The sequence below is a fragment of the Chrysoperla carnea genome, chromosome 4 (assembly GCF_905475395.1).
Source record: "Chrysoperla carnea chromosome 4, inChrCarn1.1, whole genome shotgun sequence".
Lineage (NCBI taxonomy): Eukaryota > Metazoa > Arthropoda > Insecta > Neuroptera > Chrysopidae > Chrysoperla > Chrysoperla carnea.
This window is the reverse complement of record NC_058340.1, coordinates 74897657-74920643: the sequence shown is the minus strand read 5'-3', so window position 1 is coordinate 74920643 and position 22987 is coordinate 74897657.

Here is a 22987-nt window from a genome sequence, read left to right as displayed (position 1 = left end):
CCAAAAAAAGTGCAACGAAAAAATTGGGTTGACTACTAAATCAGAATTACGTCTTTTTTAAACTAATATTACAATTAATTCATATAGTAAAAAGTAAAAGTAGCTAAAAATTAAAATTCCTTAAAGAATAAATTAATATCATAAACTTTCTGAAAAATACTTTGTAAATAAATGTACGAAGGAACATAGTTCTTACCGTGTGTCCCACAACAACTCTATTTTTTTTTAATTTTATGCAATTCTTTTGGTATAAAATTTTGTCAGAATAGTTTTAGATTCGACTAGATTGAAGAATTCGCTCTACTAAAACATTTGGTTTGCAAATAAGTGAATCTATACAAAATAAATTGGACATGAAAAACCATTTTTGTTTGATAAAATTATATGTCTTGAAAACGATCTGACACAACATTAAATTAAAATAGACTTAATGGTTTTTAAGGTCATTGACAACATACAATTTTTAATAATTTTTAAAAAAAATTCAGCAAGGGGTTCTAAATTTGTTAAAATATCTCAATATATAGATAGATAAGTATATAAATTATTTTTTATGTCTGAAATAGTTAAAATAAATGACATTTTGTTTAAAAAGTATTTTTAGACCAAACATTACAATAAAGACAACAAAATAATTTCTTCTAAAATTAAAATTACACAAAAATACCTACAAGTGTGAGTCATACTCCTCTTAAATGAAGGGTTCTGTACGATTTTTAAGTAAATTAACAGTTTTTATTCATCTTTCCTTACTAAATAAGATAAGTTTAAGTTTTTGATAAGTTTCTGGCATCTCTTGGGGCTCTTTTTAGATAAAATAATTCGAAATTTGGTTTGTAGGGTTATATACTAGTAGGATAATGTTATCGGAGGTTGAATTTCAGGTAGGGATGGAAAATTTCCAACCATTTTTTGTTTTCTTTCGAGGTTTTCAACGCTTTAGGAACCTTTACACAGTTCCGTCACTAAAAAAGTTAGTAAAAAATCATGTAAAAGCGCTAATTAATTTACATAAAGTCATAAAGTAAAAAAGTTCGATTTTTTTTGATAACACAGGCAAATTTTTACCGATTTTATTTGAATTTTTTTTGAAATCCACTAATTTTGGGTCATTTTTTTCAGCTGTTATGTCAGTTTTCGCAAGCTATCACTTATTTGCTTAATTCCGGGACCAGGAATCCACATTATTAAAACTTATTAGAGTAAGGTTAGTTTTGATCACAAATTTGAACAGTATGACCCAAATTTAGTAGGATTACATACTTGGATTATCAAAATTGGATAAAATTTGGATGTGATAGAGAAAAATTAAATTTTTTTGATTCTGATGATGTCATAAAGTTAAAATCTCCCATTTTTTTTTATAATATATTCAAATTTTATCCGATCTTATCTAAATACTTGCCACCGGCGCTATGTACATATTGAGGTAGAGGGTTAACCAGGGTAGCTTCCTTTTTCTCGCCCAATTTTCTCACAAGTGTTCTCTTAAGTATACAGAACCATAAAAAATAGAAGTGCATATGTCTTTTTGTATCCAGTTAATAAATAAAAGATACAATTTTATACATAAAATGAATATGACTGACATCTAAAGATTTCCATTAATTTTGATGAATAACTTAATAAAATAGTTAATTTATTTTTAAATTATATAAATAAATTAACTATTTTATTATTTATTGTTATCTAAAAACTATTTTATTTTAATAATTTATAAGTCATTCAACTAATTCATAATTATATATATCATTTAGAATTAGAATAAAAAAAAATTTTTTTTAAATTCATTTTTATAACATATTTATTATTTTATAAATTTATAAAAAATCTGTTCAAAAGAATATTGTAAATAATTGTTTTTGCACAATTTTACCCAAACATCCTGTATTTTTTGATCAAATTATTCGATTATCACATTCACATGAATATAAATCGATTTGTATATTGATGATAAATATTAAATCTGTTCAATATGATTTTTATATGATTATTAAAACTTTATTCATAATATAAAATTTAACCTTCAAAATTTATTATTTAATATATTTAATATAAATATTATTTATATAAAAATATTCAGCAGTTTTTAATGTCAGTCAGAGATCAGCTTAGAGTGTTTTTCTTTAAATGTTATTCGTTAACATTCACAGTTTGTAGTTAGAATGACGTTTTAAATGTATAATGTTTTATTTTTAGCATTTTAATAAAATTTTTTTTTTTTTTTTAATTCTTGAAACATTTTACTTTCTTAAAATTATTTAAAAAGAAAGGTATCCTTTAATTTTAACATTTCAAAGGGAAAGATTGTTACTTTTAAAGAATTACTTTTAATAATAATAATATATTAATATTTATGTATAAGATATGATTGAAATTTCAATTAAATAATGATATTTTTTCAATTCAATAATATTAAAATTAGTTATTTCATTAGCAATTATCAGTAAATCAATATTATCAATAAATAAAAATATTTTTGATTATTAATAATACTATGCATATAACATGAATGTATTAAAAGTTGCCTATCATATAAAAAAGATGCATAAAATTATTACATACTGCTTTGAAACTTTTTACAAATAAACCATCAAACTTTGATGACATATTATTTAAATTAAACACTACACAATTATTAAATTATACATAATTAATTATTTATAATAAATAAACACTATGTTATAATAATTATTCAATTTTTAATAAACATATTGTTGAATTAAAATATATGTGAATATAATATATAAAAGATTGATATTCAACTAAATTGAAAAATGTTAAATATTTTTTAATGTTAAAAGTTAAAGTGCGTATCTGACGTTCAAAATGAACTGAGAACATGTTATACGTTTGTATAACGTTTGAATCTATTTATAAAATGTTTTTATTCAAATTTATAATTTTAATTTTATAGAAATCTATTTTTAAATTTTTAATCATTAAAAAAATGTTAATTTTTGTTATAGTGTTTTCATATTATTTTGAATCTTACTCATGTAAAAGGCTTTCTCATGGAAATTTTTGCAATATTGGTGTAAATCAAACAGCCAAGTTTGGCATTTTTCTTATGTTTTAAATCCCCGAATCAAAAAGAGGGTTGTTTTAAGTTTGGCCGCTATGTGTGTCTGTCTATCTGTAGCATCATTTAATGGAGTATGTTTTTAGCTATATATCAAGTTCGAGTTAAAGGTTCCGTAACCAAAACAACTAAAAAAGAGGCGAAAATCGAATCAGTTTGGCGAAGTCTATGACGAAAAAGAAAATTTAATGGAGTTTGTTCTTAGCTATGTTTAAAGTTCGAGTTTAGGGATCCGTACCCGAAACATTTGTCGGGGATATTTTAAATTTTGTAAATTTCACTTGTTTAGGATTTTTTTTAACAGAATTGATCTATAAATTGAAATCGATTCAGTTCTCGGTGAACAATAAACATGAATGAAGTACCTTTATCATTTTTATCTAAAAAAGTCTTACAATGTCTAGACTAAACTAGACTAGACTAATAAATGTATAGACATTTTGAATAATAATGTTATTTGATACTTTTTTTAACTGCTCTGCAGAAGTAGTTAGCTGTTTGTTATCAGAATGTCAATAATTATGACTATTTTAACTTATCAGTCAACCTGTCATAAAAATAAACTATTTTTATAACAATTACTTCACTGTTTGTATTGTACACAGTATGTACATTTGAGAAAAAGTCTGTTTTAACTTCATATAAAATCATGATGAAATAGTTATAGACCAGTATCTAGTTCGAAAAGTGGGTCGAGTGGAAGCTTTTTGAATCAAGAAATTCAATTTAAAAGCAAAATTGACACTTCTGGATTAAAAATCCTGTATTCACTGGAATAAATCATTGCATCGCACTGATACTTGTCTCATATCATTCTAAAACTTAAACTGTCTTTTTTTAAGGCATTGCATATTTTATTGTAAAATTTAATCAATTTCTCACTTTTCGTATTTAAAACATGCCAAAAAATAGTATTTTTCCATATTTTAGGCCTTTTTGTCATCTGGGCGCCTTTTGATGAGTATATTAATCATACATAACATATGAAAGTTAAAACAGACTTTTAAAATAGAAACTTATATTAATAATTTGCTGTATTTTTTATATAAAATAGGTAAAAATAGTTAACTTATATGTTGTAAAAAATATAAAGGAAGTAATACTTTACCTAGATATTTCTCTCATATAGATAACAAGTCAATTTCCGGTTATGACATTTTTTAATACTTTAAAAAGAAGTAGTCTACACTTCTATAGTCATAGTCGTCTAGTCTTTAATAATTGTTAATTTAAGTCACTTTTATAACTCTTAACTTGTTAAGTATACCTTCATATTGTTCGACCTAAATAACTTTATGATTTATTGTAATTTTTATACTTTGTAGGTATATATGATATATATATATCAAGGTATATTAATTTTAGTCCCAAGTTTGTAACACTTAGAATTATTGATAATACGAACAAAATTATGGTAAAGGTGTTCATAAAATCATCTAAATAGTCCATTTCCGGTTGTTCGTCTTTCTGCCCGTTCGTTTGTGATCAAGATAACTCAAAAACGAAAAGAGATGCCAAGTTAAAATTTTTATAAAGTGCTCAGGACGTAAAAAGTGAGTTTGATTTCGTAAATAAGCAACATTTTGGTTCTTGGGTCTATAAAATTAGGGCACAATTTTGTTGCCCATTTTCACCAAAACTATAAAAGATAGGGGGTTAAAAACTTGCAGGTAGCTTTAATTAGTAGACTAAAAGTCTAGTATTCTAAAAAATTCTAGAAAATACTTTCGAAAATTTTCGAAAACCATTTATTTGCCGCCATAATTGTGTTGGTTTTTTGAAAACTCTTCTAATTTATTAAAAATAATTCAAACTCTAGCATTCAACACTTTTTATACACGGTATGTCAACAATTAGCTCAGTCAATTATGTTATCACTTATTTTTTATTTATATTTTTTATGTGCGTGCCTATTTATTTATTTATTTACTGATTAAATTTAATTTTTTTTAAAAATATCACCCATATTGTTTATATTTCCTTTGATAACATTTTATAATATGCAATTTTGCAATAATATTTGTACATATCTGTATAAACAAGTGATGCAGTGGTTTAGGTATTTAACGTGAGAGTAAGAGGTCCACGATTTGTTACTCAGCAGTAGAGTAATTTTTTTTATTTCATTTCTTACGTTTCTCGATCAGTCGAAAATATTTTAAAGACTTGTCAGTTTTCAAATTAAAACAAAATAGTTGATTTTTCTTAATCTCCTAGTCAAAAGTACGGTTTTCTCAGTGGCATTTAACTCCAGGAAGAACGACTTTTGTGGCTCTGTAAAAGCCGCTCATTTTTGGAGTTAAATACGGTCGATACGGAAGACTGCATTTATGGTTGGAAGATTAAAAAAAAAATAAATATATAACCCATAATTAGAATGCTTAATGCTTTGGCGTATATGAATCTAAATTATTTTCGCATTCCTCTTTTCAAAACCTAGGGAATCTCTGTCAATGCTTGTACACTATAAGCGTATGTTAAAACATATGTTTTAAAATGTTCATATGACGTTAATGTTAACTAACGTCAGTATAAATAATGTATATTTGACTAAAAAACACATTTTTTTTAAAGAATAAAATACTTTTACTTATTTAAATTTGTATCCGTTTCATTTCATTTTATATATAGTATGTAAGTATATTTTAAAGTGAATTTGAAATGATTTTTAAAACGGATATTTTGAAATATTTTTATTTTTAAAATTATAATTATGTTACTAGATTTATGTCTTTAAAAAATGTGGTTAAATTTTATTTACACATATTTTTATACCATGTATATATGAAATATACATAGTATATTAAGTTTAGTCCAAAGTTTGTAACGCCTAAAAATATTCATGCTACGAAAAAAATTTTGGTATAGGTGTTCATAGAATCACCTAATTAGTCCATTTCCGGTTGTCCGTCCGACCGTCCGTCCGTCTGTGGACACGATAACTCAAAAACGAAAAGAGATATCAAGATGAAATTTTTATAGCGTACTCAAGATCTAAAAACTGAGGTCAAGTTCGTAAATGAGCAATATGGGTCAATTGGGTCTTGGGTCCGTAGAACCCATCTTGTAAACCGTTAGAGATAGAACAAAAGTTTAAATGTAAAAAATGTTCTTTATAAAAAAATAAACAACTTTTGTTTGAAAATTTTTTTTGTAAACTTCACTGTTTACCCACGAGGGCGCTTATTAGATGCAAATTTTTTAGTATGCATTAATATGGGAATATCAGTGTGTGTGTAGCTATTTAAAAGTGGATATCTTTTTTTATTAACGTGACGTCAAAAAACAAACGATTGCTTCATCAACACTGTCTATACATGGTATTTCAACAATTAACTCAGTCAATTGTTTGTTTTCACTTGTTTATTTATTATTTTGTAAACTTAATGGTTATCTATGAACGTACTGAGAAGAGGGTAGATCAGGGATATTCCACCTCCCCCCCCCTTGTCCGGATTTACGATTGATTTACTTGACTAAGTATGTGTTATACCAAAATACTATTTGATTTATGAAATTTTTGGACCACAAGTTTCTAGATCAATATGCTTATGTCCCCGTGCCCTTTGAAGCAAAAGTTGGATACGCCCATGCAATTATCTGATCTATCGGATGCAATATTAGAGTAAGATCCATTTTTCCAAAACTGAACCGATTGTCTTGAAACATAGCTAAGAACACTTTCCAAAAAATTACCTTTCAAATAGACACACACATAGCAACCTATGCCGATTTTCCACTAAACGGACAAGCAAAAATAAAACTGAAACTGCAACAAAAACAAAGCTGAAACTGTAATAGCCATTGGCTAATACATTGCCAGTCTTCAAAAATTTTGTAAAAAGTTGCAGTTTTGTTTTTTTTGACTCGAGTTCCAGTTTTCTTTTGTTTGTTTGTTTAGTGGAAAGCCGGCATAACTTACAGTATCTAATCCTATTTTTTGATTCGGAGGTTAACAATGATTTACAATTACATTCATCATTCTTTTTCGCCTCTTAATAAAATATCTTTCAGCAGACTATAGCTAATTCATACTGAGGATGACTACATTATAGACGAAATACGTATTTATAAAATAAACATCATATATCCAGACACTGAACTTAAAAATAGGAATTTTTTTTTTATTTACTGGAGTTCTCATGAATTATACCAATCTTTGATAACTTAATCTATTGCAGATTTTATTTTGGTCAAACACTTTGGGTCTAAGTAATATAAATTAAAGATGACAGGCCTCAAGTGATTATTTATTGATTAAAAATCAATGATCTAGAGCGTGTCAATTGAATTGTTGATTATCACTTCAGAAGGTAAAATTATTGATTGATATTGATTGTTTATAAACCTATATTACCTATCTATAAAATTTGATGTATTTTATCATAACTTTATAACTTATTTAGTCTAGTTAACATCCACGATTTTTTCTAACTTTTTTGTATATTCTCCGAAAATTACGAAATAGGTGTAATTCGATTCGTAATTTTATGTAGAAAGTTTACTGAAAAAAATGAAATGGCGCTAAAAAAAATTGCAAAAGTTATAAACAATTAAGTGAAAAATAAATTTTTTAAGAAAAAATTTTTTTATTTTAAATTATAATTTATGTTAATGAACATATTGCAAAAAAAAAATTTCGATTTACTCATAAACAATGTATTTGTTTATAACAATTTTTTAAACAACAATTGTAAAAAATTTCAAAAAATTATTTTTATGTAGCTTTTAATTAGAAAAAATTAAAACAATAAAAAAATTTTAAAAAAATATTTTCTTTCATTACTTTTTTTCATTTGTTAATATTCAAATGTTAATAACAATTTGAAAAATCAAAATTTTAAAAACGGTAATTTATTTGTAAGCTTAATAAGAATAACTTCACGGAGGGAAAAAAATTCTGGGGTTTTAATTTAATAATTATCGGAGATTTTATGTTAACATTCTATATAGAAAAAAATTGTTAGTTAACAATTACATAACTAATGCAAAAATTAACAAAAAAAATTTTCAACCACGGATTATTGTCTATTCATGTATCTCAAAACTACATTAATTTTTTATTTATTAATATTCATATTTTATATGTTTAAATAATTTTTTTATGTTAGTAGGTCTCAAAGACAGAACGCGCGCGAGAGCCAAACTTGTATATTTTGCGCTATTTTCAAGGCTCTGTAAAAATTATAAATATTAGAGATACAACTTCGGCAGTACAAACTTTATTTTAGGAAATTTCTTCATCTTTTTGGATCTTTTTTCAGATTTCGAAAATTTTCAATATTTTTTGAGTTATTCAAAAAAAACTGAACCCCCTATTTTATTTTTCACTTAATTGTTTATAACTTTTGCAATTTTTTTTAGCGCCATTTCATTTTTTTCAGTAAACTTTCTACATAAAATTACGAATCGAATGACACCTATTTCGTAATTTTCGGAGAATATACAAAAAAGTTAGAAAAATCGTGGATGTTAACTAGACTAATTTATCAGATTTAATTTTTATAACAATATTGTATATTCTGTTTTAACATTTTTAAATGATTTTAAAAGAAAAAAAATCTTTTTATTTTATTTTTTAAAGTATTTATAATTGATTAATTAATTAATTATTATTTAAGTGTTAAATGATTAATAATCACATTTGATTGAAAACTATTATAAAGGTTTTATTTATAATAATTTTTTTTTTATAAACTTATAAAATAATAGTTATATCTAATTATGAATGAATTGTTTTGATATAGATAATTAACTTTAACCAATTATAAAATTGTATCATAATTAGTTAGTAAATTAATTAAATTAGGTCATTGTCAAAATAATGATTTATACTTATTTGATGACAATTAAAAAAAAAAAATATTTTAACGTAATGTAATTTTAAGTAGATATATATAATATATTTTTTTATCAATTATTATCATTACATTTTTATTGATTTATATTTTATATTAATTTATTTTAAATAGATAAAGTAAAAGTTTTGTTTCTTCTTAAAAAAATTCAATTTCACCAATTTATTTTGTAAAATCTTATTAAAAATATAAAAGTATGAATAATTTGTTTTAAATAAATTGAAAAATTGATTTATTTTTATTAAAAATAATATCATAATTTGTTTAACTATCAAATGAATGTCTTAAGTCTATTATTTATCATTTACATAAAAATATTGATTTAAATTAAATAAATTATTATTGGATAAAAGATTTTTACCGAATTTCATCAAATTCCGAAACAAAATTTGTTTTTGCGATTTTCTCGATTTTTTCAAAGGGGTAAAAAAATTGCAAAAAATCGAAAAATTCTTTGTATCTCCAATTTCGAGAAAAATAAGTATATAAGGTCATTTTGACCCAAAAAGTACAAAAATCGGGAGCAGATATCTCAGAAAGTCTGCTTCCATCATTAAATAAACTATACTTTTTAGATCAAAACTACTCACTTACGTTACTTAAGGAGCGTGTGTACAAAATTACAGGCTTCTAGACTTAGCGGTTTCAGTTGTGCGTTGATTGATCAGTCAGCTTCCATTCTTATATAAATAGATAAACTAATATAATAATATTCAATCAAATCAAATTAAAATACCTTGACATAAAAATAAAAATTTAAAAATTCACACAATATTTTGATTGATTTCTTATTAAAAAAATAATAATAAATGCTAATTATAATTATAAGTTGTAAAAATAAATATATCCTAAAAATATATTTAACATTTAACTTAATTAATATAATAATAATAATAAAACAATTTATTAATTAGTTAATATTTATAATTAACTTATATTATTATTATTATTGTTAAATTATATATTTTATAAATATTTGTATTTTATATAAAACTATGATAAACAATTAAATATATTATATAATAAAATTTTCATAAAAATATATAATTTTTCATTTTCCCCGCTATCGCTATCTTAAAATTTATTAAATTGAAAAAAATTTAATAAATTCATTAATTATTATTTATAAATTACTTACAAATTAGCCTTTTTTCCTCTGAAGATTAAAAAAAGATCCTCTAGATGGCAGGATATATTTTGTACCCCCTAGTGTTGTCATCTAGCGGATCTTTTTTTAATCTTCTGAGTAAAAAGGTTAATTAAAGCATTATATTTTTTAAATAATACTAATTAAAATTTTTAATTAACTACATAAGACAAATTATAAACATTATCATATTATCATTAAATCCGGACATACAATAATTAATAATTCCAGGCCTTTTTCCTCTGAAGATTAAAAAAAGATCCACTAGATGGCAACAGTAGGGGGAGGGGTACAAATATATCCTGCTATGCATCTAGAGGATTTTTTTTTAATTTTCAGAGGTAAAAGGCTAATTGAAGTTGGGGTCACATTCAATTTATCCAAATTTGTCAAAAATTTAAAATCGTCCTTTTCTCTATATCAATTTTACAAAGTTTTGCATTAAATTATTAAAATTATATGAATAATAATTTAATAAAAATTCACATATAGGTATTTATCTAAATACTTTTACTTTTTAATAAGATATTTATTTATTTACAATATTTAGATGTATAAATATCTGTAATTACATTTTACAATTATTTTAAATTATATACATTATTATTATTATTATTATTATTATTATTATTATTATTATTATTGAATTACATAAACATTTTATAAGTTATATCATTTCCTTTTATTATTTAATTATTTATTTTGTTTTCTTTTTATTTAAATGTTATTAATTACTTAATAACTTTATTTATTTTAATTTTTTATTTGTTTATATCTTATTTTACTAGAATTTTATGAGATCGTTTGTATTTTTAACCCCCGAACTTAAAAGAGGGGGTGTTATCAGTTTTACCGCTATGTGTGTGTGTCTGTCTGCATGTCTGTAGCATGGTAGCGGCTACACAGATTTTTTTAGTTCTGTTTGAAAGGTAATTTAATGAAGAGTGTTCTTAGCTATGATTTAAGTACGAATTTAGTGTTCCGTACTCGAACAAACTAGAAAATTGGCGGTGATTTTCAAAATCGGCTCAGTTTTGAAAAAAGCAATTTAATGGTGAGTGTTCTTAGATATGTTTCAAATGTGAGTTTAGGGTTCCGAAACCGAAAAATTTGTCGGGGGTTTTTTAAATTTTGTGTATTTCCCTTGTTCTATACATGAATGTTTTTGTTTTTTTTAAACTTAATATAAATATTGATATCCAACTCTGCCTAAATAGGCTATTTAAACCATTAACTCAGTTAATTATTTATTTTCACTTTGTAGCTTTATATTAATTAATAACATAAATATAATACATAGTTCAAATACCTTTATTTATAATAATTAACATATCTTTTTATTTTATTTAGATATGCAGTGTTAATTTATTAAGAATATAAATATTGAATTATTATATTGTTTTTATTTTTTATTTTAATAATTTTATATTATAAAAAATATTTAATTATATAAAGAACACTATACAATGTTAATTAATTAATGATTATATTTCATGTTATATAGATAGGTATTTTGTATTCATAATAATAAAATGTGATTTATTTTATTAATTTAATACATTTATTGTTAATTATATTAATGGCCTTGAACTAATTATATACTGTTGTTTTTGTTATAATTATTTTTTTGTTAATTTAAAAAAATTTAATTAAATTAATTAAATAATGTCACATTCAAAATTTTTTTTAATTATTTTAATGTGTTTTATTTTAATTAATTATATTAATAACATTATAAAAATTAAGGTGTGATATAATTTTATAATTATCATGATCATCTATCTAAGTATATCAACGGGTGTCTACAAAATTAAATATTTGAATGATTGTCCATTTGGTTGATAAAGTGTTGACAGTGAAAAGGCAAAGACAGCTGGAAGTTTTGGTTTACCCGACTGCAGAGCAAGGCAAAGGAGTAGTTAGGTGTTTATCAGTCTATATCTCTTCCTATGTGGCACTCTAGAGACCAAACGCGTGAGTCGATTTTGATGATTCTTACGTCAATCGATTTGTCTTAATCTTGCGAGTAATATTGAAGATACGGCAGTAATGAAAATTAAATATGGCCACCACTAGACGCCATATTGTGAAAATGTAAATGTGTTCCTATGTAACACACCGCATCAAAAAGTTGTTTTTTTCAGTTAAAATTGTCCAGTAAATCGGGTGTAAATCAACTGAATAGCTTGCAAAATTATATTTTTATATAAATATTTTATTATATATCGATATAAGATATATATAATAAAATATTTACCTTATTATTTTAATATCGTTGAGTCATCAACAGCAATCAGCAAAAATATTATAAGAAGTATAGACGGTCATTATTAAATTGATTGTCTTCTTTTATTAGCTTAGTCTGATCTATTGTTTTATATTTATATATTTATATAATGTCATATCATCATATTTCATTTTTAATTTAATATAAAACACTTAATATTATAAAAGTAAAAGGTCAATATCCTTAAATTTAATATGAAGGTATTAGTAGGTATTATTTCTTATACTATCAAATAAAACAAAGTACCTAACCTTTATATTTACTAATACATATACTTTATATTTATTAACTAATACTTATATTGTTTTTAATACCTATTTTTATAATTAAAGAGAATTGAAAAAACCTATTTTTATCCTTAAAAAACACTTTAAGAAAAGAATATAAAATATAATAGTTAAACAGTTAATCCATTTATCTACTTTAATAATGAATTGGCACACGAAGAGAAAAAAATGGTTGATTTATACATTTTTTTTTAAATAAAGAACAAGTCAATCTTATTTATTATTTCTCTAGCCTATTATTTTGTCACATCTCGATATCTTTCTTATTTTTTTTAATCAAATTCTATATGATTTTCCCCTGATTTTAAAGCTTATTGTGCTGGATAATGTACCTCTTAGGAATAAACAGGAGAAATAATATATATAAGTTTTATATGTATAATTTGATGTAATCAATATCAGTAGATACAAAATTAAAATAACAAAATAAAGAATATTATAAATTTTATTGATGAATCATCTTCAATAACTTACAATATCAATTTGACTTACCATTAACTATCTTACATTTATTTTATTAATTTATTATTATTAAATTAAAATATCCGTTTATGAATACTTATGTAGGCTTAACGTATAATACACAGTATATGTAATCGTCATTATACATATAATAACGATACATATACTGCGGTGTTATATATTAAGACTTTTCTCATAGTCACATCTCCTGAATTAGACCTCAGATCGAAATTTGGTAAAGAACTTTTCTATTTGTCTTGATAAGCTTAATTTACTGGTATAATTTTCTGCTATCATTAAAAAAACACCCTGTATACTAATCAGTATACTAATCAGTATACTAATCAGTATACTAATCAGTATACTGATCAGTATACTGCTCAGTATACTGGTATATAGTTATGAACAACATAGGTAGAATCGGTATAGGTAAGTAAAATTTATAAAACTAAATAATTATATTTAAAATTATTATAAATAATTATGATAATAAATGTAACATGTAACAAACAAATAGATATATTATGTTCACTATTTGTATATGTTTGTTACAGATAAGATTGCATGCAAATTATTATTCATTCATGCTAAAAACGTATTTATTTATTTACATGATTGCGTGAAATTTATAATTTAAAAAAAAAAATATGTCTACTTATAATGATTGTGTTATGTTACCTACAATCTTCTAGTCTTAAGTCGGTATCATTATTATTGATACAATTTACAATAAGTGAAAATTTAATAAGTTTCTTTTATAATTAACTTAAATCTAATTTATTTATAATAATGAGAGTGTTCTTAGCTATGTTTCAAGTGCAAGCTTAAGTTTCTGTACCCGAAAAAAACTAAAAAATTGGCGGTGATCTTCAAAATCGATTCAGTTTGGAAAAGGCATGACATATAATTTTAACACATGAATAATTATTATGGAAATGAATGATCAAATAAACCTGGCTTTATTCATTTTGAAAAGTGAAATAATAAAATAATTAAGTAATTCAAAACAATAATTCAAAAGAACAAAGTCAACTCAAATATTTCAATTAAAATTAAAATATTTCCAAAAAGTTGTCCTAAAAAATGATAGCTCTCTAAGTATTCTTTTCATCTCCTTTGATGTCGTTGACCATCACTTTGATATTGATTTAAGAAGGAGTGTTATCAGTTTTAAGTGTTTATCTGTGCGTCTATTTTTCTCAGTGGCACTTAGTACCTAAAACGGTCGAACCGGCTTGATTGAGAACATTTTATAGCTAAGATTCCAAAAATCGGTTTACAAGGAATAAATAACATTTGTCGGGGGTTTTTTAAATTTTGTAAATTTCTCTTGTAAAGTTAAAAATACTAAACAAAGCGCGCGGTTACAAGTAAGAATATACATATTACCTACAACTTTTACTTGAGGCATATTTCCCAAAAACAGTTCGTTTTATAAATATTCAAGCGTACTATTTCTTTAATATTGAACACCTGGTACTTATATATGTATTTATTGATTGGTTTAAATAATTATACATAATCAAAATAATAATATTTAATATTTTTAACTATTTATAATAATTTTGAAATACATCAATTAAATCAATTGTAAAGGTATGATTTGATTTAGTTAACTATAACTATATGTATACCTCTATAACAGATGTATGAATTTTAAAAACTAAAAATTAAATAAAAACTGTAGAAGATAATATGTAATAATAAATAATTGCAGGGTTTTTGGTTTTAATCTTAGTTTTTGGATAATAGGATGTAAACACACGCAAAAAAATAAGTGTATAGATAATTCATAAATTAAAATAATTATAAATAATCTTTTTTTTTTTTCGTAAGTACTTATAACCAAAGTCTAGCTTCAATTTAGTTTATGTTATTATTTAGTCTGATATTTGAACTATTATTATTAAAATTGAAGGTCATTTATAAAGTTTTTTTTCAGGTACCTTTTTTATATTGTTTATACGTAATTTAATATTATGATTTTTATTAAAACGTAATGTCTAATATTAATGCGTAATTTGTATTCCTTTCTAAGATTAGTTGAGGCGTTACAGACAAAAAAAAAACTATTAAAAAAATTTGAATGAATATAACGCAAGATATAGGTTAAAAAGTAAAAAAATACTTTTCCAAAATGAATAATCAAACCCCTATTGACTAAAAGAATAAAAAAATTTAGTGTCAAAACTTTTGGGTCACCCCTCCTCGATTTACGTAAGTGCACTGGACTAGTTTTTTTTAAATGAAATAAATTTTTTTTAAAAATAAGCTCGCTATAAAATTCAAATATGAACCGCTCATACTCATAATAGGAATCGCTTTTTAGATGTATTAATAAATAAATAAATATTTTAGCATCATCATCAAACAATATTTAATAGTTTTTTTTTTAATAATTGTAAATAATAAAAATTATAATATTTTCACCGCTTAAAGCTATTTTTACTTAGTTTAGTAGCATCATTGAAAAGTCAATATACTGCATCATACATTATAAGTGCAATGTTCTTTTAACAATCGTTGTCATACTTAATAAATTTCTATTTTTTAAATAATAATCACTTTTAATCATAATACAGGGTGCATCGAGAAAACTCACCGGTTTTTTATTTTAAGGAGAGTTTCATATCGTTTAGTATGTTTTTTAGCACGCTGATAATGATTTCGAACTTAAAAAATTCGAAATTTTCGGAAAGATGTGATTGCTTGATCGAGTGAGCTATCGTTTTTGAGTATTTTTTGTAATAATTAAATAATTACATTAATCCGATTGCCAGTGATGTTAGATGTTACCTTAATTGAAACAATCAATTTAGAGATACAAATTTTTCATTTCTGTTAACAAAAAATTGTAAAATTGCAGTGTACTGTCGGATCAACATTAAAATAAATAAACATTAAAATATATTTATTGATATCCTGATTATTATTATTATGATTTAAATTTGATATTAACGAATTCATGCCTGCCAAGGAGGGAAAAAGGATACAGGATTTACACCCCAGAGCCTCCCATCTCCTTGAGAGACATAAATCTTCACAAGGCAGCTACGTCTTTTGAAGAAAGTTCACTGACTTGTGGCCGTGTAGTCTGTACGTCCGTCAGTCAACGCGACGCCCGTTTGTCCGTCTGTCTTCCGAGTCGGGGGTACGTAAGTCTGTCTGATGTCCTGGTCAAGCAGGCTCCGTCATTGCACCGCAGCGATGTGGAACCTACGTAAAGAAAGAAAAAAATAAAGAAAAAGAAAAAGAAACTTCAAGGACTGTTACTTGAAGACAGTCTGATGCGATCTCAATATACGAAGGGTTCCTATAATGACAGCCTTCTGCATAGAAGAGATAAGGTGACGAAGATGAGACCTGCAGACCGGAATTTGAGAAAGATTCGTCTCGAGAGTGGGGCGAATTCCGCCTAGGCAACCGATAATGAGGACAACCATTTTGACTGAGTAGCCAGGGTGTAGTTGTCGTAGTTCTTGTATGAGATCAAGATATTTAGTCCGTTTTTGCTCCTCCTTCGTGACTATGTTCGTTTCTGCAGGCGCAGAGAACTCGATGACGTACATAGTCTTAGATGAGATATCCTGGAGCACTATATCAGGCTTAGTAGCAGAGAGCTGCCTGGTAGTTGGGAACGAGAAATTCCAGAAGATAAGGCATTTCTCGTTCTTGACGACGGACTCGATCCCGCCTGGAGCATATGGTAGGACTGGCGTAGGGCCCACTTCATACTTGTGTCTCAAGAAGTAGTACAGCACGTGGGGGGAAGCGTTATGGCGATGTATTATTATTATTATTATAATTATTATTATAAATCAATGACCTAAATTTAATTTATACCTTTTTAATACGTATAATTACGATTAATCTTGTTTTAGGACATCCTGTAAGTATACTTTTAATAAAAAACAATACTATTATAAATCAAATAAATAAACTATTATAGATATGTTGATATAGGTAACTACTACAATACCTATTTATATTTGTTGATAACTATGAGAACAAACTTAAAAATAAATAGAAAAAATATAATCTTTTTTTAAATTTATATTAAATTTTTACGGATAAAAACGCTTTCTTTATTTATTATATATTATATTTATTTAATATTGTTTATATATATTTTTCTTTATTTATGCAAATTAAAATATAAAATATTAATTTTTACTTGGGTAGATATATAGTTAAAAATAATACTTAAAATCATTTTAAAATTTAATTATTAATTTCCGTTTAAACAATTTTTTTTTATATATTGGTGCTAATTTTGTATCTGCACAGATTTAAATTTAAATTTTAGAAAGTGATTTTTTTAATAAGCCATAAAAATAAATTATAATATCGATAAAGTAGATCATTTCTTTATATTTAAGGTTTTACGGACACTGGTATAATCTACTATATTTACTATGATAACAGGCTTAAAGTAGGGTTAAACAGGCGTGGAATAAATAGATAGATATTCAGAAACCATATCAATTTACCACAATTCTGTTTAAATGTATGAATAACCTCATTTAATGGTCCAGTCATTCCATATACCATTTTTTTTTAAAGTTATTAAAAAGTTGAAACAAATTTTTTATTCTAACTTAAATGATCGTGATAGTAGGCCCTTAAAAATATATCTAATTATCATATTATTATCATTATCTACAAAAATATAAAACTCGTAGAATTGAAAATATTATTTTATTGATAATTTAATTAAAATATTGAATTGAATATTTAATATTGATTATATTAATAAAATATAATAATAATCAGGTATTATATTTGATATATAAATATCTTTTTACAATAATTAATCTATTTTATTATTGTTAAGTTTTATTTTAAACCAATTTTAAAATATTATATTTAATATTTTAATAGTTTTATGTTTCATAGAATATAAATAATAATTTTATAGATAATTATATTTTATCACAATTTTTATTAATGCTTGATGATTTCTATTAAACTCCGAATATATAAGTAGTACAGTTTTCGATTTTTTTAAGTGTAAAATAGTAATAATTCATTGAGTATTTCAGGAAAGATGGCCATGAATTATTTTACATTTCCTATTTTAAATTTCTACAGAAATCTTTAATTTATGGTTCAAAATGATGATTATAGATGGAGTAGTATAACGTCAGAATAAATTTTATTTTTAAATATATCTTTATAAATTAAAGCTCATGTGTTATTCTGATGTATGAGCTATATTGTTGTACAATTTCATTCAAATCATTCGCTAGTTTTTGCTTGAAAGCGTAACAAACAAAAATAGCGTAAAAAACAGAAATATTCTTACTTTCACATTTATAAATATAGGGGTTTAACGTGCAAAATATCTGACGCATAGACCGCGTGTACCAATATCTCATCATGCGATTAAAGATTACCGAACGATTGACGCAAGTGCTGACGGTTTATAGGTTATAGGTACTAAATACATGATTAACATATTATAATTAAAAGGTTGACTTTGAACTTACATATTTAATTAATGAATTAATTAATATGAGAAATATAGAATTATATAAATGAATGTAGATGAATGTAGATGAACTTATTTATTATAAAAAAATAAAAATTAATTTATTATAATTATATTCATTTTAATTTAATAACAATGGTTTACATCACATAAATAAATAATAATAATTATAACAATAAATATATAAACTTTGTACTTATTTAGTAACAAAATACACAAACACAAGTGTCTTTAACCTTCATCAATTCAATTGAAATTAAAAGTATTTTTTTTATTTGAAATAAAAAAAAAAGTTAAATTAAATAATATTAAATTGATTTGTTTATTTATTTGGTATCTATATAGTAATAAATTAATTAATATATATTTTTGTCCTACATATTTTTTTATTATAAAATCATTTAAATTTATTTATTTAGATTTTTATAAATTAATTTTTAATTTATGTGATGATCGTTTATCAAAATTACTTATCATAAATTTTAAGTTAATTTGATTTTTTTTAAATCGTATTGCTAGACTGTTTATGGGAAAAACCCCAAGTTCTTAAAAAGAGCGAAAGTTAAAATAATTTTTTATTATACATATGTAAAAAAAAAAATAATGATTTCTGTTTTTATACTAGTAGTGTAAAATGTTTGGTTCATTTCATGAATTATGAGGACTAACTGACGAAAAAGTGAGGGGAAAAATCATATTGTCTTGCAACACTCAGTGGCATAGAAAATTACAATTAAACTAGGTTTCAGAAATAGTTGAAAAATAGTCACTAAGAAACCATAGAAATTTACAATAATACTGTTCAAATGTATGTATGGACTGTCTAATAAAAAATGGGCAGTAACTTTCTTAATGGTCCACAGACCACTTCTTTAATCCGTTTATACGGCTATATCCATAATTGAACGTTTATCACTTGAAAACTAACTTTTCGTTGTAGGTAGGTATTACACGGAAAAAAAAGATGATTTAAAATTTGCCCCACAAATGATGTAAAAATCTGATTGTACAAGTGATGTTAGTTTCAGATTGAGGTGATACAAATATTGTATAACCGTGATGTGGATTTTACTTCACTGTGAAGTAAATTATGCGTGCCCTTTACGCATGCGCATGCGACTACCGGCGATCCACATACAGTATGTTTTGCTTTGCCCGCCTGAATACGTGTTGTATGTATGTTTATTTATTAAAAGTTTATTATAAAATAATTAATTAATAATTAATTAAAAAATATATATTCATGCTAATTTTAGGTTATACATTGACATCTGATACTACTGACTTGTGACAGCCACTGAGTAAACTATAGCATCTATAGTTTAGCCATGTCAAGTTAGTCTCCGTTTAAAATACATTAGATACAAAAATTGTATCACCGGGTGATGCAAATTTTGTATCACCTTTGTGGACTTCACAGGTGATACAATTTTTGTATCACCTGATGAGATTTTTAAGTCACTTTTTTTCCCGTGTACTAAAAAAATATATATAGACGTAAGTAATATGAGGTTTCAATCAGTTTATATTTCTTTAAAATGGATATTGATTAGAAACCAAATCAACAAGAATTTAATATTCCAATCAATAACAGTTATTATTATCAATAAATCGATAAAAAGTAATTTTCAAATAAATTGAATTTTGCAAATAACTTGTGATTTGTGAAATTTAAATTCCTATATATTATAAATGTGAAAGTAAGGATGTTTGTTTGTTTGTTTGTTATGCTTTCAAGCAAAAACTACCAAACGGATTTGAATGAAACTGTACAACAATATACCTCATACGCCAGAATAACAAATGAGCAATAATTTTTAAAGATTTATTTTTAAAAAAAATCACTTTGAACCATAAATTAAAGATTTCTGTAAAAATTTAAAATAGTGAATGTCAAACAATTCTAGCAATCTTTTCTGATATACTGTGCATATATTTTGGCTGTGTAAAACAATCCCTTCGAGTGTTATGGTAGGGGGGTAAGTCAGATCAAGAGAGATGGAATCTATTAAGCGGTGGTTTTTAATTTTAAGCCTAGTGAAACGGGCGGGTATCACGCTAGTAACCTTATATATGCAACACATACATTATTTTAGTATAAATAAACAGAAAATCGATAAATCGGTATTATTTTTCAAGACTTTGAACATTTCTAAAACTTTCAGTAACTTCTTAAGTTTTAGTAACTTTATCTGATAATTCCAACACACCCATAATTTTGGATCACTCAGTATAGAATGACCTAGTAATAAAGTACATATACGTATTTTAAATACTAACTATTTGATAAAAAAATTTTGTTTAAATAAAACTAACTCTAAGTAAAATATTGTTTTTATTATTTTTTTAAACAAATTTTGTCCTTCTAACATTTAAGTCTAACTATACTAATTTAATTGAATAAACATTCAATTTTAGGTAATTATTATTGAATAAGTATAGTTAGTTATATAGATTCTAAAACCTTGAACATTTAATAATAATTAGTACCCATTTATTTAAAATAAAAATTAGCAATCAATTTAAAATATTTTGTAATTTCAAAATCACTCAAATCTTGTATAAAAAAATAGTCGCAGAAACGAAACACTAAAAAGGGTTCGAAAAATTTGGACAGTAAGTCGAATTTAAATACGTTTTTCTGCATTGCGTCAGGAAACTTTGTGACGTAAATTGATTTATAAGAAATTAAAAATATGCAATTAGCATAAATAATATGCATTTTATAATTGCATTTTAAATTAACCATAAATATACTTAATTCCCAATTCGATTAATAGTGATGAAAATGATTCCAAACTTGTTACTAGGGGATTTTTGGGGTCGCTGAGCACAAATTTTGAGCGAACTGTTTTTTTTACAACTTATTTAAAATTGAAACCTTCAAATTTAGATGAGGAACGAACGATTAATGAGCCATATTATTAAGATAACTTTGGTTTGATATTCCCAACTAAATACGTCTTTATTAAATAGCAATTTTGTTGTTGTTGTTGATTATTGTAGTAAATTGTTACAAAATAAGCCAGTAAGTGTAATAATGTTAATGTTATATAATAATTAGAACTCGTACAAGTTCTTTTATACTTAGAAATATTATTTCCTATATATTTTAAAACAAATAGTAAGTATTTTAATTATTTTAACACATTTTACTTTAGGTACATAATTATTGCACGTTTACTATTAATATTTATTAGATATTATGCATTTGTTTGTGGCTACTAATTAATTATAATTTCTAAGTTTTTATATCAAGTTGAAAAACAAAAAATATTAAGTTTTAAATACTTTATCATGGTCCATTTAATAATAAAAATATAATTCAAAATATTCATTTCAAATTAAGTAAAATATTTTTAAAAATATCCAATATTAATATTTTTCTCAATGATACCATGGTCTTGTGGTTACGATGCCCGTTCCTCATGCGGAAGGAGCTCCGCAAATCCTCCGATTAACAGGTTTACGTTTTAAAAAACATAAAATTAATATTTATTAGGTAAATTTTTTGCATGAGGTGAAAATATAGCTTTATCTCAAAATGTTAAGGATGTATGAGTATGGTAGTCGGGGCACAAATTTAAAAATAGATATTTTCAATTTTGATGATAAATTTATATTATTACTTGACGATATAAGACGAAAACTAAGAATAAAATTTTTCGATAACTGGCTTAATTTTCAAAATATCGAAAATTGAAAATTTTGTTTAATTATTTAGCTTTCGATATTTCGGAAACCAAGACACTAATCGAAAAGTTTTATTCTTATTTTTCGTCTACATTCATGAAGTTATAACAAAATTCATCATCAAAGTTGAAAATAAGATAAAAATAATTTCAACCCTTAATCTACCCTGCTCTTACATCCCTTATATGGACGGTGACACTTAGTTTTTTTCTTTTCTAATTCATTGCTAATATGTTTACTTTCTATTAAAAAGTTTTTTTTAAATTTGTTTTCATTCATTCCAAATGAAAATTATCAAAAACTTCCAAAATATGCCGTTTTTTGAGATTCCTCCATAAGAGCCAATGTATTTTATATCGATTTTTAATGACTTTTTTCTTAAAAATTTGCACGGATACCTAAGCTGAAATTTTAACCACATATTCTTTGAGTAAAAGACTACCTACAAACAAATTTTGAGCCTTTAAATCAAACATTGTTGTCATGCTCATACATCCTTAATAACAAATTACAAAATTATCTAGATTTAAATAATCATTAAAAACCCGATTAAATAAAACGTATAAAAACGTAATTTTGCTTTTATAGCAATTAAATGCCACAAAATTTTTTTAATGGTTTAAAATTTAAATTACTAAATATTGCGCGTTCTAAAATATAGAACAGTACACTGGTCAGTA